Consider the following 12,296-nt stretch of genomic DNA (forward strand, 5'->3'; position numbering starts at 1 on the left):
CACAGCCGTGTCTCTGACGTTGGGGGTTTTTGTTTCACAGAAATATGCATGTTTTTTTCTCGGGTATTTTATTGGCAGCTTCTCAGTCCAAGTTGTCTCTCCACATTATTGTTCTCGACCTGCTTCGTTTGTGGGAATTAATGAATCGTAACAAAGCCTCTGGCTGATTTCCCCGACATCTATGCTGGAAAGATTGTAAGAGGCGTGAGCAGCGATCAGGTCGAGACACGCCAGGACCCTGCACTCTCTCCTTTCCAGACAGGGCAGAGGGAGAATTTGGGGAATTTATACGTGACGGAGCTCACCTAAGGGAAGAGAGGAAGACTTTGGGTCAGAAGCGCTTGTGCGTGCCGAAGGTTGCTGGGGTCAGTGAGTCACAGATTCCTTCTCCGAGGTCAACGGCGAAGGCCTGTTTAATCCTCACAGTTTCATCTCCGCTCTGAAACACTGGGAAGTGTCATTAGGAAGAGAGGGGAATGTGATCAAAGGTAAACGCTGGTGAGTGTTTAAGGGGCCTGCTAGGACTTACCCATGCCTTTGGGCACAGGGTCGAGTCAAATGGGAAGGGTCCTGGAAACATAAACCAGAAGGCCACGCCGTTGTAAATCTGTCATTGGGGTAAAGATTCAGGTGCTGGCTCTCATTGGTTCCTCCTGTTTGATTGGTGCCGTTTACAGAGGCCTGTGTGGAGCTTGGTTACTGCCCAACTTTTCAGTGCCCAGGGCTGGAACCAAGTTTGGTTAGCACAGGACCGACAGTTGTAGGATGGCAGGGACTTTGGCACGAGTCGGCCCATGTTATCTGGGGCTGAGACATTCCAGAGGTGACAGTATCCCTGTCTGGCACACAAATCCGTGACCCAGTAACGTGGAGGGGGTGGAGGTTATTATTATTGTGCTCCAGGGTTCCAGCTTCTCTGATAATGTAATTTAAGGAGAGTGGTCCTGCAGCCAGTTGTACAGGTTCCTCTGTCCTGAAGGCTGGAGAAACTGAGAGGATTCTCATTTCATTTACACTGATATGACTTCTGAAGGCCAACTCTGGATAAAAAAAAATTCATTTTCAGTGGTTTAAGCAGGCTTACTGTTAGCTATTCACTATTTGGAGCAATATTCGTACTTCATAAGACTGCATGTTTTGGGTCGTAACATGTTTAACAGGAAATTCAGAAATAGCCTACATATTTGAAGTACTTTATATCACCTTTATTTACTGTTCAAATCCTAACACACTCATATAGAAAATAATATTCATCTTATTATTGGATAAAATATGCTTCCTTTAAAATTGTAAGTGATCTCATTTTGGTAGCATATGATATGCTTCCCCATCTCTGGCAGTTGTCCACATACCATACCCAGGAACCAAGAGAACCGGTCTGGCTGCAATTGACTATGAAAGCCCTGCTATTTCAGAACTCGCTAAATGGACACATATAGAAGAATGGTAACCAGACACCCTTACCTCAAGAAGATTCAAGAAGTGTTGAATCTCCCCCCCAAATGCACAGCCACCACCTCACCCCTCAGAGACATGCCTGCCTTAGAGGCAGCCCCCTGGAGAAACAGAGGTCTCAGTGTGGGGGAATAATTCATATTCACCCCCCACACACACACACACACACACAGAGAGTGCAGTGTGGACGCAGTGCTGTATACTTTCCTTTTCTATGGGCTGTGAATACAGAAGAACTGGGTTCATGAAATTCCACATCCAGTATCTCAAATGCTCAGAATCCAATGGTTGCCATTCTGAGTTGGACTTTCTGTTTGGGCTCAGAACAGCTCAGTTTGGGCTCAGTGTAGTGTGTGGCTGGGGTAAAGTTTAATGGGGCAGGGGATGGTGTGAGCAGCACCAGGTTACCTGCGTAGCGCAAGGTCTTTGGGGACGGGTTTTGTATTTCGATAGAGGACGTACCGCAGATTTTGGTTGTGATATGAGTGACTGCGGCTCATTTGCAATTGAAATTTCTTCCGCCGTCTTCAGGCTAGTCTTTGATCAGGAGCCGCAGCGGAGGCTGGAGTGCCTGGTTCACCCCCTCCCGAATTTCAGGAAGTGCACAGCTGATACGGGCCCTGTACCGTGTTTGCGCTGTAGTTCCTGCGTTGCTTCTCCCTCTCCCTCCCTCAGTCTCTCTCTTTCTCTTCCCTCGCTCTGTCCCTCCCGCTCGCTCAGAACAGGGCGCTATTGTTTGGTATAGGCAGGCGGGCAGAACGCACTTTCCGCTGGAATTCTACGCCGATGGGAGCTGATAGGGCCGGCAGGGTGCCGCGGCGACGTGTCTGGGATTCTTTTCAGACGTTTGAAACCGCGCGCGTGTGAGGAGGTGCAGCAGTGCGCTGTGTGTGTGTGTCTGAGCAGGAGAAGACCTGCGCTGTGTGTGAAGGAGTTTATCCTGCTAGTACAGTAAGTGTGTGTCTCAGTTTCTGCTCCTATTATAACGCAATCTCTCATATCTCCCTCTTCTTCTTTGTCAGTTTTCCCTCTCCTCACTCTCTTTCTCTCTTCTCTCTGTCACTCTGGGACTTTTTGTCAGTTTCTGGGTGTGCAATGATTTTTCTTTTTGGCCGCTACTAAATGACCTGGGGAGAGGGAACCGTCCTCTGAGATCCAAAGTCATCAAAATCAGCAAAAACTCCAGTTTTTCTCATCTTGATAAGGAGATAAGAGTGACTGTATGGCTTTAGCACAACAGCTGGCAACTTGAGCCACGGACTCAAGTTGCAGCAAGTGACTGTGTGTGAATCAGTAATGCATCACTGTTGAAGTGGATTCCTGAAACCAAAATGTTCTATTAATCATTTGTTAATTACAGGTCTTTGATTGAATCATAGTTCTCTATTGGTATTCTCAATTTTATGATTGTTTGTTATGTCTGTAAATAAAATGCTTTGGCTATATAAGACGTATCTTGTCAGGTGTGCTATTGTGTGCCTGTCAGTTGGGGATGGATGCGTGGCTGTTTCTCCTGATTCTATGTGTGGAATACTGGTCAGAAGTTAGCAATGGCCCTTTTAACTTTGGAAAAAGACCCTTAATCTCTGAGCCAATCAGAGAGCGGGAGGGTACAGTGTGAGGTCCATTTGTGGGTTTTTTTTTAAATCACAGGTTAGCCTCAGTAAATGTACATGACATGTCTACCATTTTTGTGATTCCAGCTTAATGCAGTCATCACGGGCACTGCTGCAGCCATTGCACCTGCTGTTTGCACTGTGTGTGCACAGGATGCGTTTGATCCAAATCCGGGAGGGCTGCAGAGGCTGCAGGATTTTGATCTGCTTCCAGCCTTGAGCGCTTAATATAAGTGATTTATTGGCTAAAGTCCACAACATGCCTGAAAAGAAGCAAATAAATAAATATGTGAAACTGCAGACGGGAGTTTCAGATTTTATTCATGATTGTGAGAGAGGGAAAACCTGCTTCTCTGCCTTCCAGAGAATGCAAGGTTTTCTCCTTGGGTGGGCAGACTCACTGTATTCAGTACAGGACAGTCTGGGCCATTGTGTGCTGGTGTGTTTTGTAGGCGGGAAGTGATAGCTTCATTAGTTTGTAAGTTTCAGCCTTGCTGGTCTCTTGCCCATACTTGGCTGGATGAGAGGATTTCAGGAGGCAGGCTGAGAGTTGTGCTGGATTGAAGGAGTGTATAATCAGTCTTTATTTTAAAATTGTTTTATTAAACGGAACCTTTTAAGCTTGCTTTTTAGTCCCTGTCATTATTTTTCTGTTATTCCTTATTTCTATAAGATAAGCTGTTTGACTTGGGCTACATCCATTTTTCTTTGTTTGCTTGTGTTATCGCAGATATTTGTTTAATGGGTGTTTATTTTTGTTTTTGCTGATGACTTTTATTTTGTACGATGCAGAAAGTGCTTTGACGACCTGTATGAGAAGCGATGAATAAAGTTAATTTTAATTATTATATTATTAACTTTAATGATGTCTCTTGTGAGACTTTGCTCACAAGGTGGTTTTTATGGCAAAAGAAAGCTCTTATTGACTCGAGGGTGGAGTTAGAACATGAGCTACTGGGAAATTACTGTGAGAGCAGTCCCATCACCCTGGCTCATTTACCTGCAATCTTGGTGGGAAACTGTAAACCAGACCTACGTCAAATAATTATTTTAAAACCCTTGAGACACCACTAAACGGCCTGTAGATTGCAAATACATTTTAAAATAAACTTCTATTGTTACCTAAAATTTCACCAGAACAAAATTCTTTCATATGGCTGCGATACCTTTTGGTGCATCTCAATGGTGTTCAATACTGTATTTAGGTTAAAAAAGCATTTTGAATACTATAAGATTTGAACCACGTCAGTTTGAAACCAGTGTTCACATGATACTGGGCAGTAAGCCAATGTGTTTATTCTTGTGTGTCGCTGCTGTGTTTCAGAGAATTTTTTAAAGTGTGTTGATGTGTAGCTAAATTGTGTTAATGTGTACGCGCAGGTTCCAGGATGTATCGTAACCGGGCAGTGCGTCAAGCGATACTGGCTTTTGTTTATTCATTGTGTTTGTTCTCATTTTAACCGTTCTTCTGGTTGGCTGTTGAGTGCTCTGATGAGTATCATTATTTCCTGCTGCCCACCTTCATGAGATGGTGGGAAAGTCAAAAATCAGCATTCCCCCAGTAACCTGCAACAGGAAACCATGAGATAAAGGTGACCTTCCACCCCCACCCCTCCTAAAGTCGCAGAAACGCGACTGATCTCTCTGCTGTGGCGGTTTGCTTGTCAGAGGTGTGTGTTTATCTAAAAACAGTCCAGATCTGGATCTCTGTAATCACAGAATACAGGCGTCTCTGCGAGCTTCAGCAAAAACAATGCGCCAACACTCTGTCACTGCGTTGGAATTCAGTGAATTGGAGTTTTGTGAAGCTGTGCTCTCAGTTCCTGCTCTATCAGTACCTGCATTCACGCACCAGAAATAGTCTACCTTTCAGGAGAAAAACACAACATGGCAGCATTAAACGGGTACCCACATTTGAGTTCAGGAGGTGAGCTAATTGTGATAGACGTATCCTTCATCAGACTAGCCTGCTCAGTGACCATTTATGCCCACCATGACCTCACCTCTCATTCTGTGTGTGTAATTATGTGGTCTGGCGAATGTCAAACATCGCTTTAGTTGTATTTGTGGTGTGCGCGTATTGTGTTTGCGTCTGTATCTGTCTCGGCCTTGATTGTAGTGTGTGGTACCTCTACTGCACTTTTCATGTGCAAAGTGCATTTTACACTCTGTTTCTGCATATGCTGCATTAGTGGGGTGCGATGTGTGTGTTCAATATGCTATCACTCAGTGTGCAGTGCCGCCCAGCCCATTTCCCCACTGCTACAAAGGTCATATTAATTATTCCCCAGGCAGAAATGCCAGGAATGTGATTGTTTACATATCACCCGCCACCCGCCCAAAAACATTTTTCTTTTAAAGTCAAAGTCCGCTCAGACAGAACCCTGTCGATGTTATAACGGCACAGATCCGAGGCAGCCCGGTTCCCTCGCACCAGAACTGAGCAGAACAGAACCGGGGAAAGAACGCATCTAAAAGGGGTGTGTATTTTCTGGATGGATAAATGGATTCCACTGAATTTGTGTTGGACGTGTTTTTACCATTTACTGCAAGAGAACATTACTAAAGCAGTTTTTCCCCTCTTCTGTCAATCAAGACAAGTTGCGTGGTATTTTCTCCCGAGGGGCGAGTGGCCATGATGTCACCAAACTGGAACTGTTGCTCCGCTATGCTGCCAGGCTGACAGGCTGTTCTGTACATGCAGTGATCTACGGCTCTATATCACAGACACTGGTAAAGACTACAGCCACACACTTCCCACAATTGATTCTGCAGAGTTATTGCTTCAGCCACTTAACATATTAGTTTTTGCCGGGGGGACACAAGGCATTAAGTGATAAACTGCAGGTTTTCTGAGACTTGTGCCAAGATGGATATGAATGGGGTTATGGCCTCTCAATCTTATTAATTACTCTGACTGACAGATTCTGGTGCGCAGGTATGACTGCCTTGGTTATATAAGAGTGGGATGGGGGTGTGTGGGGGGGTTCTCGAAAAAACAGGTTTCTGTGTAGCATGCAGTCCTGGAATTAAGGCTTCTCTGATTACCTCAAGCCTATCATCAGCAAGGAGAGGGGGCTGTAATTTTCCTCATATCCTGGTGAAAGGGCTCTCTTGAGTTCAGTGGCTGGGGTAGGAGACTTTTAATGCACACTGAGGTTAAAGAGAACATTTGCTTGGCTCTGTATCAGTAGACATGCTTGATTGCTCCCGCATTGCCATGGATACAGGTGTGAGTGGCGGTTCCCACAGCCCTCTGGTCCCAGTAGGGGTGCGGAGAGAGAGGCCACTGGTGGGTTCGGGGGTTGAGTCCAAATACTGTCTTGTCCCATGCTGTATGTCAGGACCTGGTTTTCTGAAGAAAAGGAGTGGGCGGTGATGCATATGAACAGATAAAAATACTTTTATTTCTCCTTAAGACAGCTCTACAATTCAGGTCTGTACAGTTTTACCCATTTTTGGAGCATTTGCTTCTGAAAATGTATGTGTCTTACCAGGAAAACAATGTAGAAATGTCAACTAAATGTCAACTAATTAAATTTACAGCATGCATGTGCTCGTTGGAAAAAATGTTAGTGTGTTCAGGTCTGTGAGCCAGTGAAAATGCAGTAGCTCCACCAATTTTAGGGTTAATGAAGCCTCATACTCATAGCATGATTTAGGTCTTGATGAGCCACGGTATCTGCTGGTTTTCAATGTGTTTCAGCACTTCTGTGCATAATTTAAGTCATTGATTGGACCAGAGTCCACTTGTCTCGTATCCAAGGAGTAAATAGGCTGCTGGCCACAAACCAGAGAAACCTGCAGGCGCTGCGGTCCTCCAGGACTGGAGTTTGAGAAAACTGCTTTAGAGTAATGTGCGGCAGGAGTATGAAATCAGAATATCTGATGATGAAAGCAGACCGATCAGCTCATCTAGCACATTCTGCCACATTTTACAATCTTTAAGTAACTGGTGTCATAAAACTGGTGTAAGCTATCTCACCACGGACCACAAATATGACCCGAGACTAAAAGGTCTAATGATGAGTAAGAACTAAACCAGCAAACCCTGTGAACCGCCAGGACCAAAAATGTATTCAAATGAACATAATCTGCTTGGTGATCTTGTGTAGCCTATGTTTTGCCTTAAATATTTCTCCTTGATAAGTAGGGTCTGCGATGTGCTTATGGTAAAAGCAGGTAAGGCCAGTGTGCTCTCCAGCTAGCGTGTTCTTGGGCTGTTCGTCCTTCTAAGGCGTGTTCAAAGACAAACACTGTTTCTCCCTCAGCCTTAGTTTGTTGCTGCGCAGAAAAGTTTGTTGCTGCGCAACTTTTCCTTAAAATATCTTCTGAAGAGTTTCAAAGCTTTTATATTTACAGGGAACAATCCTGGGATTCAGTTTTACAGACAGGAAAGAGACATGGAGAAGGACAACATTAGCAAAATGTCCTGTAAAAAAGTTGTTGTCCTGGTAAATATTTTAGTGCTATGTTAACCGCTAACAACTTTAAAAGTCTGCAACCCCAATCACTCCATCACAAGCCACCCACCCCCCATTACGCAATAGCAATCTCTCCATCCACAGTCTATATTACAGGTGTTGGCCACATAAAATGCCCTGGAAATGTCTTGGAAAAGAATGTGTTGAAAAGGGTGGGAAGCCTTTAAATATAAACATGCTACAGAAGAGGGCTGTTCACAGCAGATGCTTGGATGCTGCTGCCGTGAAAGTGGGTTGAGGTTGTGAAATTTCACAGGTCCAGAAACGGAAAAACTCACACTATGGAGTGTGTGTGCATGTGTGTGTGTGTGTATGTGTGTGTATATGTGTATGTATGTATGTATGTGTGTGTGTGTGTGTATGTGTGTGTGCAGGTAAAGGCCGTAGCTGTACTGGAGAGCTGTTGTGCTTGTTTGGCGGCATGTCTGTGCTCTTTAAATGAGTTTGGATGTTAGGCTTGGGTTAAAGAATGCTTTCCTGTCTGCAGTCTCCTGTATCTCCCCCGTCCCCTTTCAAGACGTCACTACTGCAGCTGGTGCCTGGGGGGGTAGTCCGCCTGTTGTGTGGGGGTGTGTGAGCAGTCTGACGGTATGGGGGGGAGCCCTGGGGGGTAGTCTGTCTGGTGTGGGCAGGGGGTAGACCTGGGGGGCAGTCTGCTTGATTTTTGTCGGTGGGTAGTCGCAGTGGAATTGGATTGTCTTGTAGGATAACCCCCATACTCCACAGGAATTCATAAATGGCTCAACCAGTCTGCTCATTGCTCAGGTATATGCCAATGCACTCACACTAACACAAACACGCAATAACACAAAAACATGCGCATGCACACACAGTCTCATTGTTGGGCTGTTTCAGGTGTGTCTGCTGCTGCTATTCTCAGGTAAGCCTGCAGGTGTGACACTGCTCTTCCCCCTTCAGAGGAGTCAAAACAAGGGGTCTGTAATATTTCTGAGATTAAAAGCTCAGGTTCTCAGTAATTGGCCCTTTGGAGCAGAAAGTTAAAAAGGGAAAAAGGGACCCTTTAATTATGTCATAGACCCTTCATCAGCACAGGTATGCACCATCTGGATGACTCATAAATCTCCAGCCCTTAGACCGCTATCTGTAACACAGAAATTGCTACTCAGCATACCAGCATCGGCTGCAAAGGTACACTGTTTTTGTGGGGATCAGAATAACATGTTGACATTTAGAAAGACTGAGGCTCACTTGTGGTGCCAGTGGAAGTGTGTATATGCGTGTGCGTGTGTGTGTGTGTGTGTGTGCGCGTGTGCATGTGTGTGTGTTCAGAGCTTATCTCTGTGCTGCTCCGTTCTCCTCCCTGCTTCAGGCTTATTTACAGACAGGCAGACATGCGGTAGAATTACTCAGCTGTGTGGGGCTGTAGAAGCCTTTTTGCTCCCCTATAAATCAATTAGAGCTTCATCAGCGGGCCTGTTAGACCAAGGCGGAGTTGTTCGGACTCCTGGGGTTTATGGCAGGGAAAAGAGCAGGCCCTGTGTCTGTAATGAACGTCTCTTTAGCGAAAACCATGCGTTCCGCTCCAGTGCCCCGGGGCAGAGCGGGGTACATCCATTACGCCCTGCTGCCTAGTTATCAGTCGGTGTCTCCTGTTGGCTGTTCTTCTTGTCCTGTGGCCTGGTTTTGGAGGGATCACTGCCTTTCTGATTTATAAAAGGACAACCCCCCCCCCTCCCCCCCCACTCCACCTCCCAGTCCTACTTCTTTCCACTTTGGCTGGGCTTGTTCCCAGATTGCAGGTTCAGATCCCAGGTGGGGTACTTTAGTTTGTATTAGCAAAGGCACTTACCCTGAATTGCTTTAGCTAACATATGGCTGTATTGGGTGATATATTTTTAAAATGTCTGCCCTGGAATTCAGGCCGCTCTAAATCACAGCGGCTGCTTAGCAAAGAATTAATGTAATAAAGCCTTTCTCCAATCTTAATTTTACCTGCTTTCCCCACTCAACTAACATTAGAATATATTTAAGTAGGATGAATCTATTGCCTTTTTCATCTACAGAGACAGACACTGTAATTAATATGGAATTAAACCGCTCAGCTGTATGGGAAGTAGGCCTAGTCTTATTCGTGGAATGTTCTACCATGTTCTAAATCTGTGGTTCCCTGTTTCCGGAGACCTACCATCCTGTAGGTTTTCATTTCAACCCTAATTTGGCACACCTGATTCAGCAGCTTGACAAGATCTCTAGTTGTTGAATGAGGTGTGCTGTGATAGGGTTGGAGTGAAGATGGTACGTCTCAGGAACTGACATGACATGCGTGGCATTTGGCAAGCATTATATTGCATGGCAGAATAGTATGTTTATCTGTGGCATTGTTCTCTGCAAAGTGGGCATGGTGCTGTTTGGTGTAGCAGAAGGATGTGCTGATATTTGGTATAGCAGGGCAGGGAGATTGTGTGGCAGACTGTGGTGGGGATTGTTATATCAGGATGTGGTGTTTATCTATTAACTGCACTTTTTCCAAACCGTAAGAAAGCTACCGTACCCAGCAACAGTAAGAATTGTAGAAGCTACAGTATGTAGTGACAGTAGCCTATTCAGCAAATGCGTTTGACATTACCCTGTCAAAACTCTTCTTGCGACTTGCCAGTGAGTCATGCGGTTTGTGTGTGCGGAGAGCTTGGCTGTGGTGAATGTTAGTGTACAGTGAGGATACTGTGAGATTGGCTGGATACGTGTTCAATGACTGATAGTCAATTTGAAAAAGTGGCAACAAAAAGTGGCGACCATAGCATCCAACACATCTAATATGTTTCAGCATCATAGAGATCACCCTCCATTGCTGCATCCCCAAGCAAAGCCAAACAATTTAACTAGCCCATGTTAGATAAGTTTAGGGCTGGCTTACTTTTCCCCACCTTTTTCAAGGCTTCTCGTTTTATTTACCAGACCAAGAGAATGGTGTGAAAAATGCAATAAAATGTTGAAGTACAGCATATTTTCCCTCCACTGTCGCATAATAAAATAAATTCCCCATGTGACAATCATAAAACCATGAAACCTTGATATTTCCTCCGAACAATAAACCAACTGTCAAAATCTCATACACTTACATCCGTAGTGGGGTTCGGTTTAGCAGGATGTGCTGGAGCTTGGTGCAGGAGGGTGTGGTGGGGTTTGGTGCAGGTGGGTGTGGTGGGTGTGGTGGGATTTGGTGTACTGTGGCCTGGGGTGACATATGGATTGGTGCTTGGATCACTTTGGGACTATTCACCTGCTTGTGATTTAGAGCCAACATATGCTGTAGATATGCCGTAATTATGCTGCACACAAGGAGAAAATGCATAGGGAAGGCTCATTAAAGTTAAATATGCTGCATATGTGCAGTTAATGCAATTTAAATGAGGAATAAGTGCTGTAAATCAATGCGCTTGAAATGCACTGCAAATGAGCAGTGGGTACGCTGTATGCTTTCTAAATGTGCTGTAAACGTTCTGTAAATGAAATGTAATTCTTAATGCACTGTAAATGAAGAGCAAACATGCTGTGAATGTGGCGTAGATCACGCTGAGAAAATGTGCAGTAATTAGATGCTGTAATGTAAGCAGGCAGTGAACACATCGACTGTTTTCTGTACGCTGCAGTTTTGTGCAAACGGCTCGCAGAGCGGGGAGTAAGGCTTTTATAGACCCTCCTTTCCCTCTGCCAGGCTTCCCGCCTGGGATCGTCCACCGTGCGAAGTTACTGCCAGACTCGCAGCCAGAGACCTGACTTGACTTTCAGTCAGACTGACTTTGCTTTTCAGAAGCGTCTCTGGAAGGGTTTATAGGACCTGCTGGCTGTGCTTCTGCTCAGGGTGTGATTTCACAGCAGCTGTGAATCATGCGACATCGTAGCTATCACGTCGAGTGGATCGGTGTGTGGTATCAGCTCTTATTTCTGCATGAAACCTTTGCTCTCTCCTGTTTTTTAATCTGTTTTTATTCCTTAAACTCATTCAGTGCAGGGGAAGCGCTTCACTACTGCTGCTACTACTAAAGTGTAGAGCTGTAACCAAGCTGCCTAATAATGCCCCTTTCCCACTGTAGAGCTGGAACCAGGCTGGCTCATTATATCCTTTTTCCTCTGTACAACTGGGACCAGGTTGGTTCATTATACCCCTTTCCCTCTGGAGAGCTGGATTACCAGTCTGACTCATTATACCCCTTTCCCACTGTAGAGCTGGAAGCAGGCTGGCTCATTATACCCCCTTCCCACTGTACAACTGGGACAGGGCCGGTTCATTACACCCATTTCCCACTGTAGAGCTGGAACCGGTGCTGACTCTTTATCCTGCTTTCCACATGTGAAATGTGATGCGTCATTTACACACTCATACCACTGGATATTTACTAAAGCAACAAAGCTGCACCTGCAGAACTGAAAGCCCATTGCTGCTCCGCTCTTCCTGCTGTTTCCTGACTTGGGCAACAGGCCAGGGACACAGAGTTTAAATCACAGGTCAACCCCCAGAGCAGATATATCCCCTGCATAGTTCCAGAAGTGGGTGCATGTGTGTGACTAAATCCTCCTAACATTTGTTGGCATGACTTCTCTTGAAGCCTTCAGAGCAGCGTGGGCTGGGTTCAGGGTGGCGTTATGAAAGCGGGGTGGGGGTGGGTATAGTGTGTTGAGTGAGGGGGGAGAATGTGGTTGTTGGGAGTTTATACTCAGGTGCCCAGTTACCTCATCACAGGGCGAATGTGCTCTTTTCAGAAAGCGTTCAGGGGCTCCT

At 45.4% G+C, this 12,296-nt stretch overlaps 1 protein-coding gene across 4 annotated transcripts in view; it reads left to right on the plus strand.

Moving 5' to 3' along the window:
* Positions 1-12,296, plus strand: part of n4bp3 (NEDD4 binding protein 3) — a 36,230-nt gene that overhangs the window by 10,394 nt on the left and 13,540 nt on the right. Inside the window, exons 1-2 of one of the 4 annotated variants that reach the window (XM_061234936.1) lie at positions 5,455-5,551; positions 5,668-5,804. The exons of 1 other annotated variant lie outside the window; for it this stretch is intronic. The gene's annotated coding sequence lies outside the window, so the exon portion shown is untranslated. Of the gene's footprint in view, positions 1-379; positions 499-2,261; positions 2,407-5,454; positions 5,552-5,667; positions 5,805-12,296 lie in introns of those variants that run through there. 2 more of the 4 variants (XM_061234939.1, XM_061234937.1) reach the window with 2 other exon arrangements.

The sequence above is a fragment of the Conger conger genome, chromosome 3 (assembly GCF_963514075.1).
Source record: "Conger conger chromosome 3, fConCon1.1, whole genome shotgun sequence".
Lineage (NCBI taxonomy): Eukaryota > Metazoa > Chordata > Actinopteri > Anguilliformes > Congridae > Conger > Conger conger.